This window comes from Hyaena hyaena, unplaced genomic scaffold (assembly GCF_003009895.1).
Source record: "Hyaena hyaena isolate Hyena2069 unplaced genomic scaffold, ASM300989v1 scaffold_140, whole genome shotgun sequence".
In the NCBI taxonomy this organism is placed as follows: Eukaryota; Metazoa; Chordata; class Mammalia; order Carnivora; family Hyaenidae; genus Hyaena; species Hyaena hyaena.
In genome coordinates this window covers 675,104-699,435 of record NW_024080772.1, presented here as the reverse complement: position 1 = coordinate 699,435, position 24,332 = coordinate 675,104, and the positions used below count along the sequence as shown (strand labels likewise).

Sequence of the window (24,332 nt, the reverse complement as noted above, 5' to 3'; positions counted from 1 at the left end):
TATAGGAGGATTAGGAGGAACTTAATGGGGGACCATGGGGGAGGAGAAGGGGAAAAAAGAGTGGGGGAGAGGGAGGGAGGCAAACCATGAGAGACTCTTGAATGCTGAGAACAAACTGAGGACTGATGGGGGTGGGGGAAAGGGGAAGGGGGGTGATGGGCATGGAGGAGGGCACTTGTGAGGATGATCACTGGGTGTTATATGTAAACCAACTTGACAATAAACTATTTTAAAAAATAAAAAATAATAAAAAAAGATGTGCTAAAGAAAAGCATTTTCTCTAGTTTAAGACATTAGCCCCAAGTCTCAATTAGTGTACAAATACACAGTTCATGCTTAGAGTAACAGGGATTTGTCACCTTAAATCACATACATCTTGATAATAAGTAAAACGGAATTGGCATCTTCTCAAAAACTCTAGTCTATTTGGGCCAGCCATGGAATCTTCTGGCTGTGATGTCTCCCTCAGCTTCCTCTAGAGCTCTCCAAGGTTCTGACTTGCCTCTCAACCAAAAACCAACTTCCCTGAATTTTTTTTTTTTAACGTTTTGTGACCTAGGATCTTTCTAAAAGGGTTTTTTATTGCCTTGCAGGATAAAATACAGCAGTCCATTCCCTGGCTTCCCATCAATAAAACCTCCTGGCTACTAATGGTAAAGTGATCCTGACTGTACAAAATCCACAATTAACCTTAGTAGCTGAAAAATTACTTTCACACGTGATTTCCCCAGTGACAGAACTGACAGGCTCATAATAGAAAAAAAGCAAAATGATGAATCTTAAATCTGAACTTTCTCAAATGTCATTCAAGCAGCCCCATCCACAACTGATAGGTAAGCAAAACTTTCAATTAACAGAGGAGGTCTGGGGAATCTTCAAACATCTACAAAGGAATGACCTATTGGTGCATCACACCAGAATTTTGCTATCATCCCAATTTTGTGCTTGAGTGTCAAAATGGTACACTTGACTTTAGTTTCTTCTACACGTAAACATGCTTTTGGTCTAAAATATACAAAAATATCTGAAGTTAGATATTTTGGCTCCATTCAGAAAATTCAAAAAATTGTAATATCCCTTCTTAGGGATCAATCAGAAGTTACTGTAAAATTACCTTTTAGCTTTTCTTAAAAGGTAACCAGCATGCAGGCCCAGGTCATGCTGAACTGCCACTTCACATAGGTTCCTGGGGTCAGCCCACACAATTCTAAGTTCTGTTTCTCTCTTTGAAAAGAAAGTACTGTTTCTTTGGAATTGGGAATAGACAGATGATAGGAAATAAGGGTTGGAGGGAACGGGGGTGGGGGGGGAGGAATCTCAAGCCACATCCCTTGGCCCAGCCTTCCTTTTTATTAAGAGGAAGAAAGCAGACAGCAGGTTCCTTTCTAGCTTAAAAACCCGTCAGGTGCAACAGGGCTGAAAAGAAAGGACAGAGTACTGTCCACAGAACCATTCCCAACCTTTCTTCTCTCCATAGTAATGTCAACCAATAAGAGAAGAGGCATGGTAGCTCTTCTCTCACATCTTTAGTATAAAGAACTAAGACTAGAAACACTAGCATCACTGAATAGAAACTCCATCACTCTGGAGAATGTTGACTTGAATAATAACTAAATCCATTCTAGGAAGGTGCTATCTTTTAAATATAAAATCAAATCTATTGGGGGCTAAAATGCTCAGGTTTTATGCCTACTGTTGATCCCCCAAAAAATGAATAAGCCATATTATTATTAAATTCAATTTTGGATAAAATGTCAGTGTAAATAAGCCCTAAGCACTAAATATCCTTTTGTATGCCCAACAAGGTGTTTTTTAAAATTCAAATTTAAATTCCTTTAAGCTGAGCACACATCCAGCTCACCAAGACCCCAACAATCACCAAAAAAAAAAAAAAAAAAAGAAAATCCTCTGTGGCCCAAATTAGTTGTGCCCCTGAAATGAATATTTCATTCATTTCATATTCACCTGAGTCACTAACACCACACCCCTTCTCAATCGATGCTACTCAGATTCTAAGAATAAGAGGCAACACTGCAATGGTGGAAAGAAAATTGGCAAATGTGATTTCTAACTTAATTCAAATTGTTTTTCCTGGGGATGTATTTAAATTGTCCAGGTTGCTCGAATATCATCCAGGGATGTGATTTTGAAGAAGACAGCTTGTTACTGGTTTTCCTGGCTGTACTACAAGAAACAACAGTGTGAGCTTATTTTAAGTTAATGTGCACTTCTGTGTTTCTTTACAAGAAATTAACTGCAATCATTTAGTTAAAGCAAACACTTTGTTAGGGTTTCGTTTCTCATTAGAAAATGTCTTCAGGAGACTTTAAAACTTAGAAGATTAAGAATCCCAACTTCTCGTAGACTTTAAGCTTGGAGCACATTATTTACATCACAGTGAAAGATCATTCAAGCTTAGTGACCCCTTTGTGGCACGGAGTGTTTTTTAGCCATATGTGAGCCACAGTATCTTAGGAGTCCTATCCATTCTCCCAAATCAAAACAGTAATTCTTTGCCTGCCTCGGCCAGAACCAGACCTCAGGGTCGATTCTCATTTCTTCCCAACTATGATAATCACAAGGAGACCCATAGGAATGGGCAGTATGGAACAAAAACAAAACAAAGAGCTTCAACCAAGTTATTTTTAACTAGAGAAACACCTGCAGGCTCTGACACCTGGTTTCTGAGCCCTGCCCTAGAGGATTTCCCTAGCTAGACTTGGCCTCTGGGCTAGAATGATTTATATGCTACAACTGTTTCTCCTGACCTTAGCTGAGCTCCCAGGACTGAATTCCAGACCTGCGGACTTGCCAGATACTCCTCCAATTAGTCAAAATCCCAGTCTTGGACCTTTCTGGCCAGTGGCCTTAAAGTCACCATTGTCCTAGTAACACAATTTTTATGTAAAAGACTAGAGGAAATGTTAGCTAAAAAAGAAGCTACCCCAAGCTCTTCTTCTTATACCAGCCACAAGCAGCTAAAAGAAAGAAAAAGCAACTCAAGGTAACACCAACTAAATGAAAAGATATCCACAAAATACAATAAGTGGGGTAGTAGGGGCTTTCGGTATCTTTAGCCTTCCCCCTAGAAACTCTCCTCCTAGCCCCTGGTCCATATAATGTCCTTGTTCTAAATCCACATTTAGTAGACGTGTATTGTTTGATGTACATCATCCAGTTCCCTCCTTTTTGTAACACAAATTTCCTTTGGGAAACCACTCCTGCCCATTCTCAGGTATGGGTTTTGAGTAAGAATCGCCACTCCACACTCCATGGATTCTGACTGCCTAACCCTATCAATATGTCCTACGCACTGAGCATCAACGTTTGATTCAACTATGGACACATATCCAATCAAACCCAGGGAGACAGCTGAAGACATCAGTTGAGACTTCTGAGAAATAAAAGTGTTCCTTCTTTCCACAGTAGGAGAATATAAAGTCTGAACCGCAGTAACAAGTCTATATTCACAAAGGAAGGGACTGAGCTGCTGGGTGGATATGGAGACTAAGAATAAAGTCAGCACAGTGAAAGGCAGAACAGAAAAGAAACAGAAAGAAACTAGGTCCTAAAATTACATTATTTCAGCCACTGGACCAAGCCTTATCTGAAGCCCACCACCTCTGGTCTTTTAAAATCTGTAAGCCAATGGATTCCCTTTATTTGTTTAAGCCAGTTTCAATCACATTTTCTATGAAAGAGCAAGAGAAGAAAAAGGGAGAAGAGGAACGAGGAGGAGGAGGAAAAGAAAGCTGATACATCATAACACTGTATCTCCATCTTACCCTCTCCAGGAGAAAAGAGCAGAGACAGAAGTACATGAACTCTTACTGGGCCATATAACTATTCAAGAAACCTTTAATCCAAAGTATAGATTCAGGGGCACCTGGGTGACTCAGTCAGTTAACCATCCGACTTTAGCTCAGGTCATGATCTCATGGTTCATGGGTTCAAGCCCCATGTCAGGCCCTGTGCTGCCAGCTCAGAGCCTGGAGCCTATTTCAGATTCTGTGTCTCCCTCTCTCTCTGACCCTCCCCTGTTCACGCTGTCTCTCTCTCTCTGTCTCTCTCTCTCAGAAGTAAATAAAACATTAAAAAAAATAAAATAAACAGGATTGTCCTTTAAAAAAAAACACAAAACAAAGTATAGATTCAGTTTGGGTCCGATCAGTATAGGGTCTGATATTTTCTGCCAGAGAAAAAGTTAAGTAGCTCCTTATATCATCTTCAGAAAAATCTATGTAGAGGATTTAATCTATTTCCACTAAACCAATAATGATTACAATCATTTCTCTCAGGGGAAAAGTAAATAAAAAGGAAGGAAGGAGGGAAAGATGGAAGAACCTACCCTTGTATATGACAAGTCATTCAAAGAACTTAAGTTAAAATGGGTCTAGAGTTGAGCTCTTCAAACACCAGTAAGGTATTGGATTTGGAGGGTAATAAAGTGAGACTTCTGTAAAAGCCAACAGTACTGTTGAAAGGCATAGAAGAGAAAAATGGGCAACTGTTCTAGACCAGATAAAGACGCTCTGGTTACTGACATGTATTGGGGGGGTGTATATGACACGCAGCAGCATGTCACTACCTCAGCACTAAGCTTAGAGAGGAGGTCTTCTCTGGCTTCATGGTCCGTATGCCGGAGATATTTTTACCTTCCCTCCAGTTGACTGAAACATAACCAGCACATACAAACTATACGGTGGGGTTTCATGAATGCTGGCTCCATGCCAAGGTTGAAATGTGCACCTTTCACCGGTAAGCCTTTACATCTTTTGCACACATTCTCTCTCCAGAGAGATGAAAACGGGGCCCCCACAAAGCAGCCACAGTGACTGCCTTTGAACCATTTGTAAACTGAGCAATACCCAGCAATTACTCAGTTTTATCAATTTTTACTTCCTTAAACTCACCATCCCTCTCCAGCCCCCAAAGCCATTCCTCATCAGTTCTTTCAAAGCTGTGGTGCCCCTCACAGCCAACTGGAGAAAAGCATCTGTTTCGAATGTGCCATCCAAACAGCCATCCCTGGACCTCAATTATTTAATTATGTGTACCCCTCCAATGAAATGCCTCAAGAACCTTAACAAAGCCCTAACATATGGAGCTACCAATTTCTAATGCCGACAGCTCGCTAGCATCCAACAGAATGAGGTTCTTTTTACTACTAAACCCCCTTTTAAAAAAATTTCCTCAACAAAGGGCTGTCAATACAGAGTCTTCATTGACCAGGAAAGCCTATTATCTACCTACAGCTGTAGCTCTCATCCTGGCTATCATCACAGTACCCACGGAGGCATCTGAAGAAGGTTCTCGGGTCCTACCCACTGAGACACTGACTGATTCAACAGACCTGGAATGATACATATCCCTGGCCCTAGAAAATCTGTTTTGTGATTTCTGGAGCCACAGACATTCCAATGCAAGGCAGAAACCCAGAAAATCTGATCATCTTTCTGATGAGTTCGCTCCCTGAGATCAAAGACCCAGGTAATTTCACATAAACTCCACCACCTAAATGATGGCAAAAGGCTCCATCCGCTAAAGCTTTCCATTCAAGTTGCCTCACACACTTCCCAGGCAGTAACAGAATGGCCTCCGGACCTCTCACCTAACTCTAATAATTAACACCTGGAATTCAGGACACTCCATATCCAGAATAAACGTCTCCAGTAATGGAAAGCCAGTATCATTCTTACTAATTTCTGTTTCTCTTGCACTAATGATTCTTCTAAACTTGATCCCCTCACCCGCCTAGATCAATAATATCTTCCAGGCTCCTCCTAGAACCCTATCATCCCTAATTCAATGTCACCTATGCCCCAGAAAAAAGCACCAAATAGCTTACTAAATGATATGATCATCCTTAAATTGGATGTATTTAACTTTAAATCACTATCTTTTCCCTCAAATGTTTTTGAGATGCTTCCATTAATATTAAGGAATCATAGAGGGGTTGCAAATTGGCAGCCTCAGAGTGCAGACATGCTTTCTTCGAGCCACACCAATTTTTTACTTTAAAACCTTCAGACAAAACATACACACTTCAGTAGGTGATAATCCCCACCAATTACAACTGCCTTTGGACCTATCTTATTCATTCATCTTTATTATCTGGCTGGCTTCTTTAGGCATCTGAATTTGCAACACCTGAATTAAGATTTTAGGGCATTTCCTAAAGATATTTTTAGTTCCCTCCACAGTTCCTTCATTTATGGTAGATACATAAGGTCTTTATTGGTATAAGCAAAATGCAACAGAAAAAAAAAAATGGCTAAAGTTCCTCAGGCACTGAAAGATAAAAAGAAAGTTCTCCTATTCAATTTGCCCACTAGTGTTTGTAAAACAAATGACTGCCTGGGTAATATAGTTACTACATATTACCTTCCCTCTATTAGACCACACACAATATGAGAACAGGGATAGTACCATTCATCTTTGTGCAAGGGCTGGGCTGGACACAGGCTATTCAACACGGCCACTCAAATTATTTGTTGAGTGAATGATCACTCCTATTCAATTCATTATAAACTACGTTAAATATATTAAAGGATTCAAAATTTTTCCAGGGTCAAAAAAGATACTGGCTACTGGGAGCTAAACTAATCTGTGGTTATAAGCAGAAGTAGACAAGGGAAACTGAACAGCAACTCTGAAAATACAATATTGCAATATGACTAATTATAGTCATCAATCATTAAAAGTTTGAACAGTCTGAAAAATATTATCTTAAAAGCATTTCAAGATATAATTTCTTTCCAAAGGTTAGCACACTTAAAATAAGAATGTAAAAAAAAACACAGCTATAAAAACAAAATCAAATTATCATGGCTCAATAGACAAGGTCTAAGGGATACAAAATAGCACATTAAATCAGTTCCCAGTTTAAAAAAAAAAAAAAAAAAAACACCCTGCATGAGATGTTGATCTTCCTGTTTTTCATAAACCTTATAATTGCGCTTCCAGAAAACTACCAAGCATCTGCCTCTATGTAGCTAATTCATTTAATCTTGGAGCTCTCACAAGGAAATAGAGAGTATACTGTGCCAGGATCACTATCTTCTCTAGCCAAAATCATAATGCCTTAGAGCCAATTTCCTTTTGGTAAATTTTGATCAAATTCCTTCAATTTGCAGCTTCCTTAGTACTGGTAATGGCTGCACATGTCACAAGTTAGTGTGTGTGTGTGTGTGTGTGTGTGTGTGTGTGTGTGTAACAATATACATCACAAATTTAATAGTAACATGTACACACGTGCACACAGTTGAACATAGCCACGTATGCAGCCACACATATATACCCATGCATACTGGTTCCTATACATCTCTTTATTTGATGCTCTGTGAATACCACAGTCTACAAAGCCCATTCAGACTTCCTTGATCCAGTAATAATTCTCTCTGGTAATTAACATTACTTTGGAAATGTGTATTAATCACTTCTACTGTGCAGCTACAACATAAGGATAATCAAGGTTAATAATAATAATTCTGATGTAATAAACAGTCCCTTAAAATCTTTTGAATCATCAAAGAAAGATCAAATTATGTTCTTTTAGAGTAAAGGATATAATATCAAAATTCAATTATTTTAAAAGAACTGGTGACCCACATATGACTTATCCAGTAAACTTTTAGTTTAAATATTTGATTAATCAGTATACCTTATTTCCCAGTTATTCTTAATAAAGTAGAATTTCTGTGATTTTTAACATATGGCTCCTATATTTAATGTGCACATATTAGATTCATTATTAACAGGGATTACAGATTAACCTCATTATAATTCCTTCAATCCCTTAAGTGCCAAACTGTTGACTCCCTAGTTGTTGTTATTCTTTAAAACTAAGCCACATTAAATATAATTCACCCTTCCTGATGAATCAAGGTCATTATTATGAGAATATATTATAATGCTGCCTTTTTTTAAAAAATGGCATCATTAGGGGGTTATGTGAATAGGGCTATTCATTCTTAAATAACTCTAGGATAATGCATCTTTATAACCCTGCTATTGTTTCTGAGAGTTCTCTTCAAAATACTATACACAATATTTGCCTCATTTTGCTATATCCTGTGTCATTATCAATCTTAATCTTTACTTATGCATTATATACAATTTTCTGAGTAAAAACTAAAATGCCTCTATATCTCATGTATGAAAAAAGCGCATAGTCCCTATGATGGCTGTTACAAAATTAAGAACCTCTTTTTTTTTTTTTTCCAGGAATGGGGCTTATTTTTGGTTTGTGACTACGACCAAATGGTTAAATATACATGAAATCTGAGACACATATCTACCTACCGATTTACAGGAAACTCAGAGAAACAAAGGAACATGTTAAACTATGCCATAGGCATAAAATCAACAAAATCCAGTCTCCGGTAATTTCATAAGACAAATGGCCCTGCGTCTTCAAGCACAAATTGCAGATGGGGAATAAATGAAGATGGAGAACACTTAACAGCTAAAAGAAACGTATCAGCTAAAAGACCTAGCAAGTAATCATAGTGTATAGATTTTAGTTCAATTTGAAATTGTAACACTGGTTATTGGAAGATGCTAGGGAATTACTGGTAATGTTTTTAGGCAGGATAATAGTATTTTGGCTACTTCTTTTAAAAGACTTATCACCTCACACCTGTCATAATGGCTGAAATTAACAACACCAGAAATAATAGGTGTGGGCGAGGATGTGGAGAAAAACAAACACTCGCGCACCATTGGTGGGAATGCAAACTGGTGCAGCCACTGCAGAAAACAGTATGGAAGTTCCTCAAAAAGTTAAAAATAGAGTTACCTTGATCCAGCAATCACACTACTGAGTATTTACCCAAAGAATACAAAAACACTAATTCAAAGGGATACCTGCACCCCTGTGTTTACAGCACCATTATTTACAATAATGCAATTATGAAAGCAGCCGAAGTGTCCATCAATAAATGAATAAAGAAGATGTGTGTGTGTGTCTGTGTGTGTGTGTCTGTGTATACACACACAATGGAATATTATCCAGCCATAAAAAAGAATGAAATCTTGCTATTTGCAACAACATGGATGGATCTAGAATTATGCTGTGAAATAAGTCAGTCAGATAAAGACAAACACTGTATGATTTCACTCAAATTTAAGAAACAGAACAAAGAGCAAAAAAGAAAAAGAAACCAAGAAACAGACTCTGAATTATAGAGTCTAACCACAAACTGATGGCTATCAGATATAAGGTGGATGGGAGAACGAGTTAAATTAGGTGATGGGGATTCAGGAGTGCACTTGTTATGGCCATGAGTATCAGGTGATGTATGAAAGTGTTGAAGCCCTACATTGTACACCTGAAACTAATATTACACTGTATATTAACAAACCTGAAACTAATAGGACACTATATGTTAATAATAATTACAAATAATAAAAGATTCCTTATCTTTTTAAAAATTTTTTAATGTTTATTTATTTTTGAGAGAGAGAAAGAGAGGGACAGAGTGCAAGTAGAAGGAGGGGCAGAGAGAGAGGAAGACATAGAATCCAAAGCAGGCTCCAGGCTCTGAGCTGTCAGCACAGAGCCCGACTCAGGGCTCAAACTCACGAACTGTGAAATCATGACCTGACCTGAAATCAGACATTCAACTGACTGAGCCACCCAGGTGCCCCAAAGATTCCTTATCTTTCTGGGTAAGTACAAAAGTATTTACATATGAAATGACATCATTTATGGGATTTGCTTCAAAATAATACGGTAAGGGATAAGTGAATGTAGATACAGATGAAACAAGATGGAAAGTGAGTTGATGGTTCCTGAAGCTAGGTGACAGAGCCGTGAGGACTCATTATCCAATACTGTCTACTTCTATATATGTTTGAAATTCTCTATAAATACAAAGTCTTTAAAAATGAATCAATTCTATAGTTATAAAGAATATTGTTTTGCTCTGATTTCTAAAAATTGTATCTAGGAATTCTGTTTTCATGTCTAAAAATGGCTAGTTACAAATTTAGTCATAAAATGATGCTAAACATTTAAAAAAGCTCTACAATGGGGTACCTGGGTGGCTCAGTCAGTTAAACATCCGACTTCAGCTCAGGTCATGATCTCACAGTTCGTGAGTTCAAGCCCCTCGTCAGGCTGCTGACAGCTCAGAGCCTGGAGCCTGCTTCAGATTCTGTGTCTCCCTCGCTGTCTGCTCTTCCCCAACTTGTGCTCTCTTTCTCTCTCTTTCTTTCTCTCTCTCTCTCAAAAATAAATAAACATTAAAAAATTTTTAAATAATAAAGCTCTATAATTAAACTGATCTTAATTTTTTAATAGACTAAGATTGCTCAATTTTCAAACTTTTCATTAATCCATTACCTTAATTTTTTTTTTAAGAAAGAGAGTACACATGTGCATAAGCAGGGGAGGAGCAGAGGGAGGGGGAGGGAAAGAGAGCGAGTGAGTGAGCGAGAGAGAGAGAGAGAGAGAGAGAGAGTCAGTCTTAAACAGGCTCCATGCTCAGCAAGGAGCCCAACATGGGGCTTGATCTTATAATCGTGATATTATGACCTGAGATGAAATTAAGTCAGAAGCTTAACTGACTGAGCCACCCAGGTGCCCTACCTTAGATTTTATAAACATCTTCTACTGCATTATTTTCTTAGAAATTTTTCATAAGACATGCTATAAAATAGTACAAACATTTACATTACAACTTTAATGGTTATAAATAAAAAGGTCTAAAAAAGTACTAACGAAAGTAAGAAATGGTTCCTAGGCTCTCTCCAGGAAGTTAAAGGCATTAGGTTAGTGGATTTATTTTTAGTTTTCAAAGTTTGCAAATTACTATTACAGATTTTCTCATTCAAAATATATTAAGGGTGCCATAATTTATTCACTGTGAGCTAGAAAAGATACATTTACAACATAAATCTACAGCTAATATCTCAAAATCATTTCTGTTCAGTTCTACACACAAACTCAAATATTTGAAATAGTTATTTCATCTTTCCCTGACTCTAAAATGTTTTTAACCTAATATGAGTGGGTTTAGTGAATTTGGGCTCAGAGTAGTACTGAAGTAGGGCTGAAAGTAAAACAAATTATTAACTTACACTTTTAATATATTTGTTTTTAAATTAAAATCAAACTTCCTTGGGGCAAATTTTGCATTTTTAAAATACTTCCTACAGAGGCTTACTGACCTGAAGAGCAAGTTAACCTTCTAAGCACCTCCAAATCAATAAAATAAATAAATCATTTTAAAATGTACCTTTAAACATACAAATTATATGCAATTGTTGTATTAGTCACTATCCTTACCAGTGAATTTTTTCAAATCTCCTAAAGGACCCCTTTGATTTCAAATGAGTGATGATCTCTGCAGACAATTTTAGAGACTGTAAGTAATTTGCTGCCTTTCTTTTAAAAAATCTATAATACTCCAGACTTTTTACTTTTCAATATGGCTTCTTCATAAATGTTCTTGAAATAGTCAAGAAACTGCATTAAATGTGTTGAATGTTTTGCTTATAATAATATTGTACTTCTATGGTATTTTCATAATCCCAATAACTTCAAAACATTTTGTTAATGTATACAAGGTCTACTGAGTCATTGTCAGTTCAAGGCTACAAACCACTCTGTGGTTAAATGATTACATCAGACCAGCGTAAGGGTTGAGCTGGCACTTTGCAGGTTTAAATATCTTGGCTCTCCCAAGCCTGTGTGGGGGCTGCAGTTTGGCATAAAATTCTCAGCCGGATGCAGATAATTTCTCCAAAAAATGTTTTTAAATGGCTAAGAGGTTTTTTTTTTTTTTTTTAGCTTTTTGAAAATGTTGGAGAAAGCATACATTAGAACCAGGTTCAAATTTATGAGGTTCTTCTCCTTTTTAAAATGTTCCCATCCCCATAGATAACCCAAATACAGCAAAATAATCTCATACCTAAAGACCTTCAATAAAGTACAAAACCTCACATTTGTATGAGCTTAAATGTAAGCTCAAAAAGCAGAATAAGCTGCTTCCAATTATATAGGGAAACAAGGGGACTTCTTTGAAAATACAAATATTTGCTAAGCCCTCTGTACTTATGATTATACGTTGCCCTTGGTCATTTTGGTTTCCACGCCCGCGGTTTTATTTCTATTTTTCCACTCAAGTATTACTTTCCTTATTCCCACAACAGCTTTATGAGACTGGTACTAATATTAACAGTTTCCTCAATAAATATAGGCATAGATGCTAGGTGTCTTGGCCAGCATAATCCATCCCATAATCAAAAGAGCTGACCAGTACTCATCCAAACTGTCAAAGTCATCAAAAACAAGGAAAGTCTGAGAAACTGCCACAACCTAAACAGACATGAAGATTAAATGTAATGTGGTATCTTGGATGGGATCCTGGGCAGAAAAAGAACATTAGGAAAAAAAAAAAAAAAATGAAGACAATCTGAATAAAGTATGGGCTTTAGTTAATAATACTGTATCAATATTGGTTCATTAATCTTCACATATGAATCACAGTAACAGTAACAACAGGGGAAACTGAATGTGGGGCATACAGAAATACTCTGCACTATCTGTGCAATAATTCTGTAAATCTAAACCTAAAAAGACTATAACTAAAAGTTTTAAAATTAAAAGTTTATTAGAGTTTTTTCACTCATCAGGCCCTGTATACCAAAAGCACACAAAGCAAGCTATTTGGAAGACCAGCCTTTGCAACAGTGGAGAATGTGAAATAATCAATTTCAAGATTCTGAAGGAATATAATCAACAGTTAACTGTGCTCTTTTCCTTTAAAAATATATAATAAAATTTTAACTCTTCTGAAAAACTAATGCGTATACATGAAGTTCATAACTATTTCCAGAAGTATACTTAACAGCAGGTGGCTACAAAGTAAAGATACCAAAATTTTTTGTAATCCTCAATACCACAGGAAGAAAAACAATATTATCTGAATTATGAACATCTCACAAAAGCTTCAATGTCTTTTTTTTTTTAAAGGAAAGGACAACCTAAGGCAGAAGTAGTTTCTTAAAATCAGAGGCTACGCTAGTAATGAATAATCTTTTGCTTTGTATTCCAAACCCCTTCCAATTTCACCTCAATCTACCTCTGTAACTGGATTGTCTAATATTTACCTATACAAATTCTTCTCCAACAAAACTGGTTTGCTCAGTGCTTCCAATATGCTATTCTTGGTTCACGATGCTTCTCTGGAAGCTTTGTCCCCCTGCCTACAGCGCCAAGTGTTATAAGTGTTAAGTATAAGATATGGTCTCTGCTTGAAGGTGCTCGGGGAATGGTAGAAAAGACAAAAATGGAAACACACAATTACTAGGCAAAATAGTAGTGCTCCAGAGATAGTAAAAGGTGTCATGACAATAGACTACAATTTGCTACCTTATTTCTCTTTTTAAGTTCAAGTCCTGTTTCCACAAATAAGCCAGGGTCCTCTTGAAAGGTAGAGTTCTTCATCTCCAACTCAATGCTGTGTGTATGCTAGCCCCAAAACAATTCTGACATTGTTTAACTACAATTTTCATTCCCTTCTTATTTTCTTAAGAGAAACATGGGTAGAATCTCTGTTCATAGCCATTAGACTTACAACGATGAATTAAGACTGTTTTTAGTAAGTTATTAACCATTAACAACTATTAATTGCTAAGAATTCAAAAATTATCACCATTTCAGTTAACAGCCTTAAATGGCACTTAGTGATTTTTATGAGAAACAAATTTAAAAATAAAGAAAGAGGACTGGTTTGCGATACATCTTTCATTTGCCTGGGGAAGTACTAACCATCAGAACAGGTCAAAAGAACAGAAGCCAATTTTAAAAGATGCTTCAGATGAATCTGTCATGTCATTGGAGACGTGCTTACGATAATATATAAAGTAACAATCACTGACAACTGCGGAGGACATATGTGCAGGTGACACAGACGCAGAAATACACTGGGAGTAAATACATTAACATCATCATACATTAACACTCATCTCTAAATCGTGTGCAATTATAGATTTGTTTTCTTGGCACTTGCCTGTATTTTATATGTATAAAAATACGTTATCATAATTTTAAGACTCAACTCTCGGAGGAGAATGCTGGAGAGTGTAGAAGGTGATAGAGATTGACAAAGGAGGTCAACCAACCAAAGACCATGAACAATCTCCAAACACTGATCATGAACCAACTACTCTGGGCAAGCAAACTCTTAAGCTGAAATGCATCACATGCAACTCAGTACCTCATTTTCCCAAAAGCATTTTTGCAAATTCAGTCGAGTAAATCAAAACTGGTAACATCTGCTAAATGTTATATTTGCCATTGGATTTCAAAAAATAACTTGGTTTGCCTTTTTTTTTTCATTTGTCTTATGAGAGTGAACATTTTAAATGTCCTTTGTTTGTACTTTCAAGATGTTCTGTTTTTCTACAACTGTGCTTTTAGAGCCCTGTTTATAACACATGCCTTCAAAATTATATGTGTATATACACACGTGTATATATTAATATTCCACTCCTTAATCTACAACTAGTTGTAACAGCAACGCCTTTGGAAAAGTAGATGAAATCATAAATCAGTGTTTTTAAACCAGAGGCTTCCACTGTCTCTCCCCTTCAGAAGTACATTTCACAAAGAATAACATCGATATCCCTCCTACCTCATAAAATGTTTCCATAGCTGATAAGTAAAAATAGTGATATCTGGTGGAAGTACAAATAGAGTTTTTAACTCATCAGCACATAAACCAACTTTGCATCAAAATGTCTTGTAATTCTCTCATATTCACTTAGGTCATACATTAATGCATTCTTTGAATCCAAGCATCCTTTGAATTCAACTCGAGGGAGCAAGAGATGCTACCTCTAAATAACATTTACCCTTATTTCTACCTTAGAAAAAACTGCTGGACCTTAAAGTCTAGGTTTTCATAAAAAAGGAAGAAGTATACTGTTTTCGAACATTTTACCAATTAATGTTACTGAATATTTTATTAACATCAAACATTTTCAATTAATGCTTTGTAGTAATTCTGAGCTCTTGCCAACAAAGCGAGTCTTATTTTGTGGTCCACTAAAGTTTTTTGTATTTTTGCTATGAAAGTAAAGGGTAAAATTATATGTTCTCAAAAATGCAAGACAACTGACTTCCACTTTTACCCTGGGGACACTTGCAAATTCCAGGCGCGAGAGGGAGGCTGAGGATCCAGGCTTTGCAGCGTCACAAAGTTGTTGCTGGACTAGGAAAAAATCATTAGAACTTCTGGCAGAGTCTTGAGAGACATCAAACATGAGAGTTACCCTCAAGACATCTGATGAATTCTGGGGCCACCCATGGGCAAGAAGCTAATATTAAGCAAGTACCTCTGAGAAGCAGAGCCGAGCTACCAGCAGTCTTATAATGGAAAATTTAGGATTTCGAATCTATTGGGGCAAAGATCCATGCTGTTGGTATCTGGATATTTGGTAAATGATGTGGAATTCTACTTTAAAATATTTTATAGGCCAAGACACTTAGAAGTGTCTAGGAACACTGACCACTCCAGACTTTCAGAAAAAAACTCGGAAGAACTCTATCTCAGAAACATAGTGAACCCCAGGTAGACGACCCTTACCAAAGACATAAACCAGCCTCAACCCAGCAAAATCTTGTCTGGCTTCAGGTGATCAATCAGCACTCTCTGCCTATGAGAGGGGACAGTGAACCCTCTCTCTATAAGATGATCACATCAGCTGAAACCTCTATGGTTGTTTTTTCTTTAAACAGGAATGTCTGACATTAACTCAAAGCTACGAAAAACACCAAGTACAGAACCACGTGCCTGATAACCAAAGAAAAAAGCAGGCAAAATAAACGGACCCTAGGACAGTCCAGATAGAACTAGGTTACAAGGACTTGAAAATAAATAGGATCAGCATGTGCAACAAAATGGCAAAACTAAAGATAAAAAGATAAGTTCACCAAAGCACTGTGGAACTGAAAAACATATTACCTAAAATTAAGAGCTTAATGGACTTAACAGTAGAGTAGACACAACAGAAAACAAGACGCTGGAAGATGGGTTTGGTGTTGTCTAGCTGTGCTATTCATTTACTGCCGCTCCTCTTCCCAATCTACTCTTCTTTGTCCTGTTTATGAAACTGGAACTGGACCCTGCAAACACGTTTCCTTTGTCAGCTGGTGCGATGTTGAGCTTGTCAATAGAAAGCGATGGACGGATGGTGCAAGGCATAACAGAGGGAGGCACTTCCTACCCGCGTTCTGAGGTACGTTCATAGCTGCCTCTATGGTGCAACTGCCAGGGGCATGCAGGGAGACCCAGCAGTGCCACCCTCCAGCCTGTGTAACTGGCACCCAGCCCATTTCTACTCGCCACCCTGGCCCACTAGCACGCAGTAGGCCGCACCAGTTCTGGCCTGAGGACCCCCAAGTGCAGGTCTCCATGATCAAGTGGGCTGCCGTCACACCCTCTCCAACAAGGAGGACGGGATGTCAGCCTGTGACAGGGAAGAAAGACCGGGGAAGGAGCCTTCCAAGTTTGTTCCCTCTTGGGTATTAAGAGTAGCTGCTCGGTTACGGAGTAGCTGCTTTCTACAACCGCTGTGCTTTGCATTGTTTTGAGTGCTCTTCTCCTCCGTTAAGTAGCTAACAACTCTCTTTACTTGATTTTCCAGATTCGCATGGCGGGTGTGGTTTCTGCCTCCCGACTAAACTCTGAATGATAAACTGGTCAAGTTTCATTTTAAGTGTACCCTGTTTGTACTTTCAAGATATTCTGTTTTCCTACAACTGTGCTTTTAAAGCCTAGTTTATAACACATACCTTCAAAATTATACATGTGTATGCACATGCATATATATTAATCCTCTCCTTAACCCTCTACACCACGTGGCCCAGCAAGAGGGCCCTTCAGTATATACCCCTCAGAAATGCACACACGTATCCACGGAGACAGGCACAAGAACGTTCATGAGCACTATTCGCAACAGCAAAATCCTGAAAAGAAACCAAAAGTCGATCATACTTAGAATGGACAAATAAACTGTGCTCTGTGCTCATGCAATCGAATGAGCAAACAACAAACTACAGAGATAAAGCTCACAAATGTGCAGTGATCGCTGCCCGGGTGGTTCAGTCGGTTAAGTGCCTGACTCCTGATTTCAGCTCAGGTCATGATCTCACAGTTCATGAGTTCGAGCCCCACGTCGAACTGCTATTCCTGATCTAAGTGTTGGTTACATGACATGTTTACTTTTTGGAAATTCTCCACGTAACACACTTGTGATTTGTACACTCTTCTGTAGATTATGTCATTCTTCTACAAATTACATACGAATGCAGATCTTTTATAACTGATCACAGAAGCTGTTCCTAAATGCCGGACACTCCCTATGCATGGAGCTGGTAAAGCGCTCCTCCCGTTACCCCCACAGCACCATGCGGACACACCTCCATCCCTGCACATATCACCTCAGGCTAATGCCCCATTCACTTCTCTCTCTGGAGCATTATGTTCAGCTTTAGGGCTAAAGAGGAATCTCTTAAGGGTCTCAACTGAGGCAGTATATAAATATTTGAAAAATGACAGAGATTGCTGTTTTAAAATGTGCCGTAGGCCATGGCACAGGGAAGTGTCTCGGAATAGGAATACCACACACCTGGACGGCATTTTGCAGCCATGGGCCCTGTGGTCCATCTGAGCAAAGTGTATTCTTCTTCACATACATTTCATCTACACAGAGGATGAGCACTGTTTTGCAAGGACACATTCAAAAGATGTCCTACTGGAGGTAGCACAATGAAGAAAGAGCAAGGGAGAAGTGACAAGGTGTGAGCACAAGCCTTCTTTCTACACTTACATTCCATAAGAGCAGAACAGTCAGCGAAGGAACAAGTTAACATTAAGATTCCCTGCTGTGAAGCTGCTTGTCCCAAACCCAAGACCACTCTCACCTTCTTTAAACGAGGAAGTCAGATATCAGTGGCTTCCACTTTTGCTATAATTGCAACATGTCCTTCTCATTTAAACTTCTGAACCACCCTTCCTCCTTGGTGCAATTTCATTTTAAATTAAAGGGAATTATCATTATTACTTTTGGGGAAAGAATTTCACAATGCCCTTTGGGTAGCCAAACCTACCACAGGGCATTGCAAAACCGAGGCTGAAAATCACTGCCTCGGAGAGTCTGTTAACTGGTTTTTATCTCCCAGTTTCTCTAAAACTGAATCTCTTCTATTTTGAAATTTTCATCTAAAACATATTTTCTAGTCTTGGACACCAACAAGTCCCTCAAGAAATACACACCCTTAAAGGTGACCTGTTCATCTAACAAACATGTATTGTGCACTTTATACACCAGACACTTTCTAGATACTAGGACATGGCAGTGAAGAAAATGAATTCATTCTCTCATGAGGCTTCCATTCCAATGAAGAAACAAGAGGAACCCTCTATCCCAATTTGCCTGGGACAACCCAGTTTTGGCACTGAAGGTACTACATCCCAGAAAACCCATCAGCCTCAGGCACACCAGGGCCATTGGTCACCCTGGGACGGAGATACCAAATAAATAAGCAACCCAAAATTTGTCAAATAGTAATAAGTGCAAAGAAGAAAATAATAAAGCATGATTTAAAAATGAGAAAGTAAGAGGGAGGGTGTTACTACTGCTTTATATCAGGACACCAGGAAAGGCCTCTCTGATATAATGACAATTGAAAATAGAAGGGAAGCAAGCTGTTCAGATAAATGGGGGAAGGGAGTTCTGAATGAAAATGGTGAACAGCAATTCTCTAGCTGGATTTAGATTAAACGCAATTCCTATCAAAATCGCAGCTGGATTCTTAGAAGAAACTGACAAGCTGATCCTAGGAAATTCAAGGGACCCACAATAGTCAAAGCAATTTTGGAAAAGAAGAACAAAGTTGGAAAACTCGTACTTCACAATTTCAAAACTTATTACAAAGTCACAGCCGTCAAGACAGTGTGGTACTGTATAAGGTTAAAATACAGATCAGAACAATAGAAATGAAAGTTCAGAAATAACACCCTCACATTTATAGTCAACTGAGTTTCAACAAGAATGCCAAGAGAACTCAATAGGAAAAAATAGTTTTTCAAATAAATCATATTTAGACATCTGGATCTCCACTTACAAAACAATGAAGTAGGGGCCCCTATCTCACACAACATACAAAAATTAACCCCAAATGGATCAAATGTCTAAGTGTCAGAGCAAAAATTACAGACACTTTTAAGAAAAAAGGGGCGCCCGGGTGGCTTAGTCGATTAAGGGTCCGACTTTCGCTCAGGTCATGATCTCACGGTCGTGGGTTCGAGCCCCGCATCAGGCTCTGCGCTGACTGCCAGCTCGGAGCCTGGAGCCTGTTTCGGTCTGTGACTCCCTCTCTCTCTGACCCTCCCCTGCTCACGCTGCCTCTCTCTCTCTCTCTCTCTCTCCTAGAAATAAATAAAAAACATTAAAAAAAAATTTAAAAAAAAAAAGAAAAAGATAATAGTAAGATTTCATAACCTTGGACTAGGCAATGGTTTCTTATTTTTTTTAATGTCTTTATTTTATTTTGAGAGACAAGAGAGTGAGTGGGGGGAGGGGGGCAGAGAGAGAAGACGACACAGAATCTGAAGCAGGTTCCAGGTTCAAGCCCGACACAGGGCTTGAACTCACAGATAGTGAGATCATGACCTGAGCGAAGTCGGATGCTTAATGGCAATGGTTTCTTTAGATATGAAATCAGAAGCACACGCAACAAAACAAAACGTAAACCTTTTTTGCCCTTCACACAATATTACCTAGAAAGTTAAAAGACAATCCACAGGATGGAAGAAAATTCTGACAAGTCATATATCTTCTATTCAAAATATACAAAGAACTCTTATATCTTAACAACAGAAGGCAAATAACTCAATTTAAAAAATGGGCAAAGGTAAGTGTCCATCAACAGATGAATGGATCAAGAAGATGTGGTTTATCTATACGATGGAATACTACATGGCAATGAGAAACAATGAAATCTGGCCATGTGTAGCACCATGGATGGACCTTGAGGGTGTTATGCTGAGCGAAATAAGTCAGGCAGAGAAGGACAAATATCATATGTTTGCACGTATAGGAGGATTAGGAGGAACTTGACGGAGGAACAAGGGCGAGAAGAAGGGCGGAAATGGTGGGGGAAAGGGAGAGAGGCAAACCATGAGAGACTCTTGAATGCTGACAAAAACTGAGGACTGATGGATGTGGGGGGGAGGGGGGGATGGGCATGGAGGAGGGCACTTTGGGGATGAGCACTGAGTGTTATGTAGAAACTAATTTGACAATAAACTATTTGTAAAAAAAAAAAAAAAAAAAAATGGGCAAAGGATTTGAACAGACACTTCTCCAAAGAAGTTATAAAAATGGCCAATAAGTACATGAAAAGAAGCTAAACATCATTAGCCATCAGCGAAACACAAACCAAAACCACAATGAGGTATCACTTCATAGGCTATAATCAAAAACGCAGATAACAAATGTTGGTTACTTGGGTGTAGAGAACATCGAACACTTATATACTGCTGGTGGGCAAGTAAAATGGTATACGCTTTTGAACTGGGAGTTCCTCAAAAAGCTAAACGTGGGTACCATTAGACACAGCAATTCCACTCCTAGGGATATATCCAAGAAAAATTATGACAGTATTTATAATAGCCAAAACATAAAAACAACCCAAATGTCTATCAACTGATGATGGATAAGTAAAATGTGGTCTATGCATACAATATAATATTATTTAGCAATAAATAACTAAAAACTATATGCTGATGAAACTGGTCAGTCACAAAGGATCACATATTGTATAATTCCATTTATATGAAATGTCCAGAACAGGCAAATCCACAGAGACAGAATGTAGAATAGTTCCTGCTTAGAGTGGATTCAGGTGGCAGTCGGGAGGATACGGAAGTGACTGTTAATGTCTAAATTTGACTTTGATGATAGCAGATGTTAACTAGACACTGTGATGATCATTTCATAATATATACAAATATCAAATCATCATGCCGTACACCTGAAAGTAATACAATGTTAAATTGTCAATTATACTTCAAGTTTTAAAAACTTAAATTCAACTGTGGCAATGGTTGCACAACTCTGTGAATATACTAAAAACTTCTGAATTATACACTTTAAATGGGTGGATTACATGGCACATAAACTACATCTCAATAAAGCTGTTAATTAAAGAAAAAGAATTGGAGCTGTCCCCAAAATGGAAAATGATACCTCACTGGAAACAATGTCCACAAACACAAATGGCCTTCTGTTGGAGACGTTACTATAAAAGATGGCTTCAATTAGTAATTCCCAATAGCAGTTCACAAACTAATACACAGAAATGGCCCAGAGAATTTAATGACCCTTTGGCTCCCTAACAGTATAATTCGCTATTCCTGTATTTTTAACAGGCTTCCGAAATTATTCTGATGGATAGCCAGAAGTGGGAACCACTGGACAATTACAATTATAACTCCATGATTTTATGATTCTCTGGTGTCTCTATCTCTGTCTAGTATTCTGCCTTCATCTGAGGATCTCGAAGTCCTTAATGAAACTCATCTCTGTGAATGAAGAGCTTGAGTTTGGAAAGAGGTGACTTTATCTGATGGATTAAAGCACCTCACATTTTTTTATTGACTTTATGTGCATTCTTTATTTAAGTTACTTCAAATCCTTTCATGGAAAGAAGCCAGTTTAAATAAATTGAAGAAATAAAAGATCACATATATTCTCAAAAACTGTATTTCTCAAACTTGGACACATTTGTTTCTCAAATATTTGCAACTTAATATACTTTTTATTAAAGAGCACAAGCATATTATGGAATCAAATGCAAAATAATTTTTATTAATTTTGAAGATAAAACCCAGAAACTTCGAGGAAATTCCATTATTTGCCACAGCAACTACTTTGGACTACACCCCCAGAATCTAAGGGCGCCTATTCATTCCCTCCTGCAATTAGTACTTCAGGGGGAAAATCCAAAAACTCTAGACATTCTGTTCTCCACTCCACGGGTGATGTAATATGTAATCCCTCCTTCATTCAGAACCATATATAATCAGTTATATTAGTGACTAATCAGGTTATTAGTGACTGTGCTCTGCACACTGTAGGAAGGAAGGAAAAAAGGCTGAACTGAATCGAAGAACTAAACCACTGCCTATTAACAGTTGAGGGAAAAGTCCTTTGAAGGCACGGTATCCTCAAGGAGACATGTGCTGACATTTATCCTGTCCTAGTGTTTTAGACAGATGACAATGAACATCCAGGGCACCTCTAGGGCTGGGTGGACCTCACCACCTGGTAGATGCTGTCCCCTGGTTGCTTTTCTAGACTTGCCTAAACCACTGGTCCTGGAAGAAGCACTGGGTAGCCTGCCTCAGTCCTCAGACTGACTATAGCTGAAGAAAGCATTCCCCTAGATTTGTAATCTTTCTCTTAAAAACACCATGCTTTGATTTATTTGGCTGTTCCTCGTCAGCTAATTTCTCAAAAACATCTGCAAAAACTTCACTCAGGGACTAAATAAGAAGAGTGGAGTTATAATATCAGCTCTAACACAATTATATAATTCTGGGTCAATTTTCTCAACGTTAGAATAGAAAAGTAGTGGGGCGCCTGGGTGGCTCAGTTAAGCATCCAACCCTGGATTCTGGCTCAGGTCATGATCTCAGGGTGGTGAGATCGAACCCCATGTCCCACTATGCACTGGGTGTGCAGTCTGCTTGAGATTCTCCCTTCCTCCCTCTCTGCCCCTCTCTGGCTTGCACGCTCACTCTTGCACAGGTGCTCTCTCTCTCAAAATATAAAAAAATAAAAAATTTCAAAACCCATAAAAAAATAAAATAAAATAGAAAAGTGGAATAAGCTGAAACTCGAAGTCCTTTCTGGCTTTTAAATTCTACACTCTCACAATACTTTTCAATACTGAAGACGTACCTTGCAAATTTTAAAGGCAATTCCCAAACAAATAGTTGTAAGCGTTTCTTATCCTTTCCTTCATAGCATTCCCTCTTTCCTAGCTCAAAGTCCCTTTCTTCCCCCTCCTTTTGCAACAGTCCTCAGTTCTGCTCCTCAACCTTCCCTTGATCCATTATACTAACCACATTGCTATTAAATGATCCTGTAATTATCATTTCCTTCAGCAGCTCTTAACTTAGCATTCAATGTTCTCCACAATCTTGTCCCAACTTCCCTCTCTATCCTTTTCAAACCCTTCCTTATATTAACTTACACTTCAGCAAATCTGTCAGTACCTTCTTCTACAATATATTATACATTTCATTTGTTTATGTCATCCCCCCTGTTTGAAATTCTCTCTGCCATACTCCCTACTTAGGCTCCATTCTTTGAGAATGTGTCCAAGTCTCATCTCTACTACAAAGCCTTTTCTGACACCTTCTTTAAATTCCTGGAGCACTTAGCCAGTAATACATCTTTGGCATTTAGCATATGTTACCCTCCACCCAGCAGATTTAACACAGAAGAGGTCTGTAGAGACACTTCTGCCTCTTTTACTCCAGATAAGCCTCTACGCTTCAACATGGGTCAATGTATAACAAGTAGCATCTAACCATGCTTATACTACACATTTTTAAAACTCAACTAACAGTTTGAGTGTAATTATTAGAAATTTTACAACAAATCCAGCCTACTCCTGCCAATTGCAATTTTACAACTGTGTTCTAAAGTCTTTAGGTTTGGGTTAAAACTTCCTGTTTAATACTTCCCTTTTTAAAAAGGGGGGGGGGACAAGATTTCAAAGTCATCAAAAATTTTAATCACAAAACTCTGAAACAAGAAAGACCAAACAAAGAAAATAGTTTTGAACAACAAAACCCTCTTATAAGATAGGCATCATAGCAAAATTGGACTTGCAAAGGGAAAGAGACACTTTGGTCAGTCCTTTTAAACAAAATGGCACATGTTTTTCTCCACGAGCAATGTGAAACACACAATTTTTTTATGTAAACCACATGTGCTCTGACAAGTACCACCGCTCCTTTCCCTGCTTAACCCCAGAAATATTTTACTTTCACTACAGAGTTTTTGGTCTTGCTTAATAAAGAACACTTAATCTGGTCTTTACCCTTCTGATAATAATACTGAGATAATATGGATGCAAGTCCAAATTTGCCACTTTCCCTTCTATACAAAAAAGGCCTCTCAAAGAGCCAAGAAACACTCCCCTAACAAGCTCTGTGATGAAGTGTTAGTAAACTTTAGAAAATTGATTGCAGGCATGAAATATTAAGTTAAAATAAAGAAATCTCTTCAACATGTCTCTT

General features: G+C 38.1%; 1 protein-coding gene across 5 annotated transcripts in view; it reads right to left on the bottom strand.

Annotated features, from left to right (window-relative positions):
- BABAM2 (BRISC and BRCA1 A complex member 2) overlaps positions 1–24,332 on the bottom strand; it is a 401,061-nt gene that overhangs the window by 289,996 nt on the left and 86,733 nt on the right. The window lies entirely within an intron of this gene.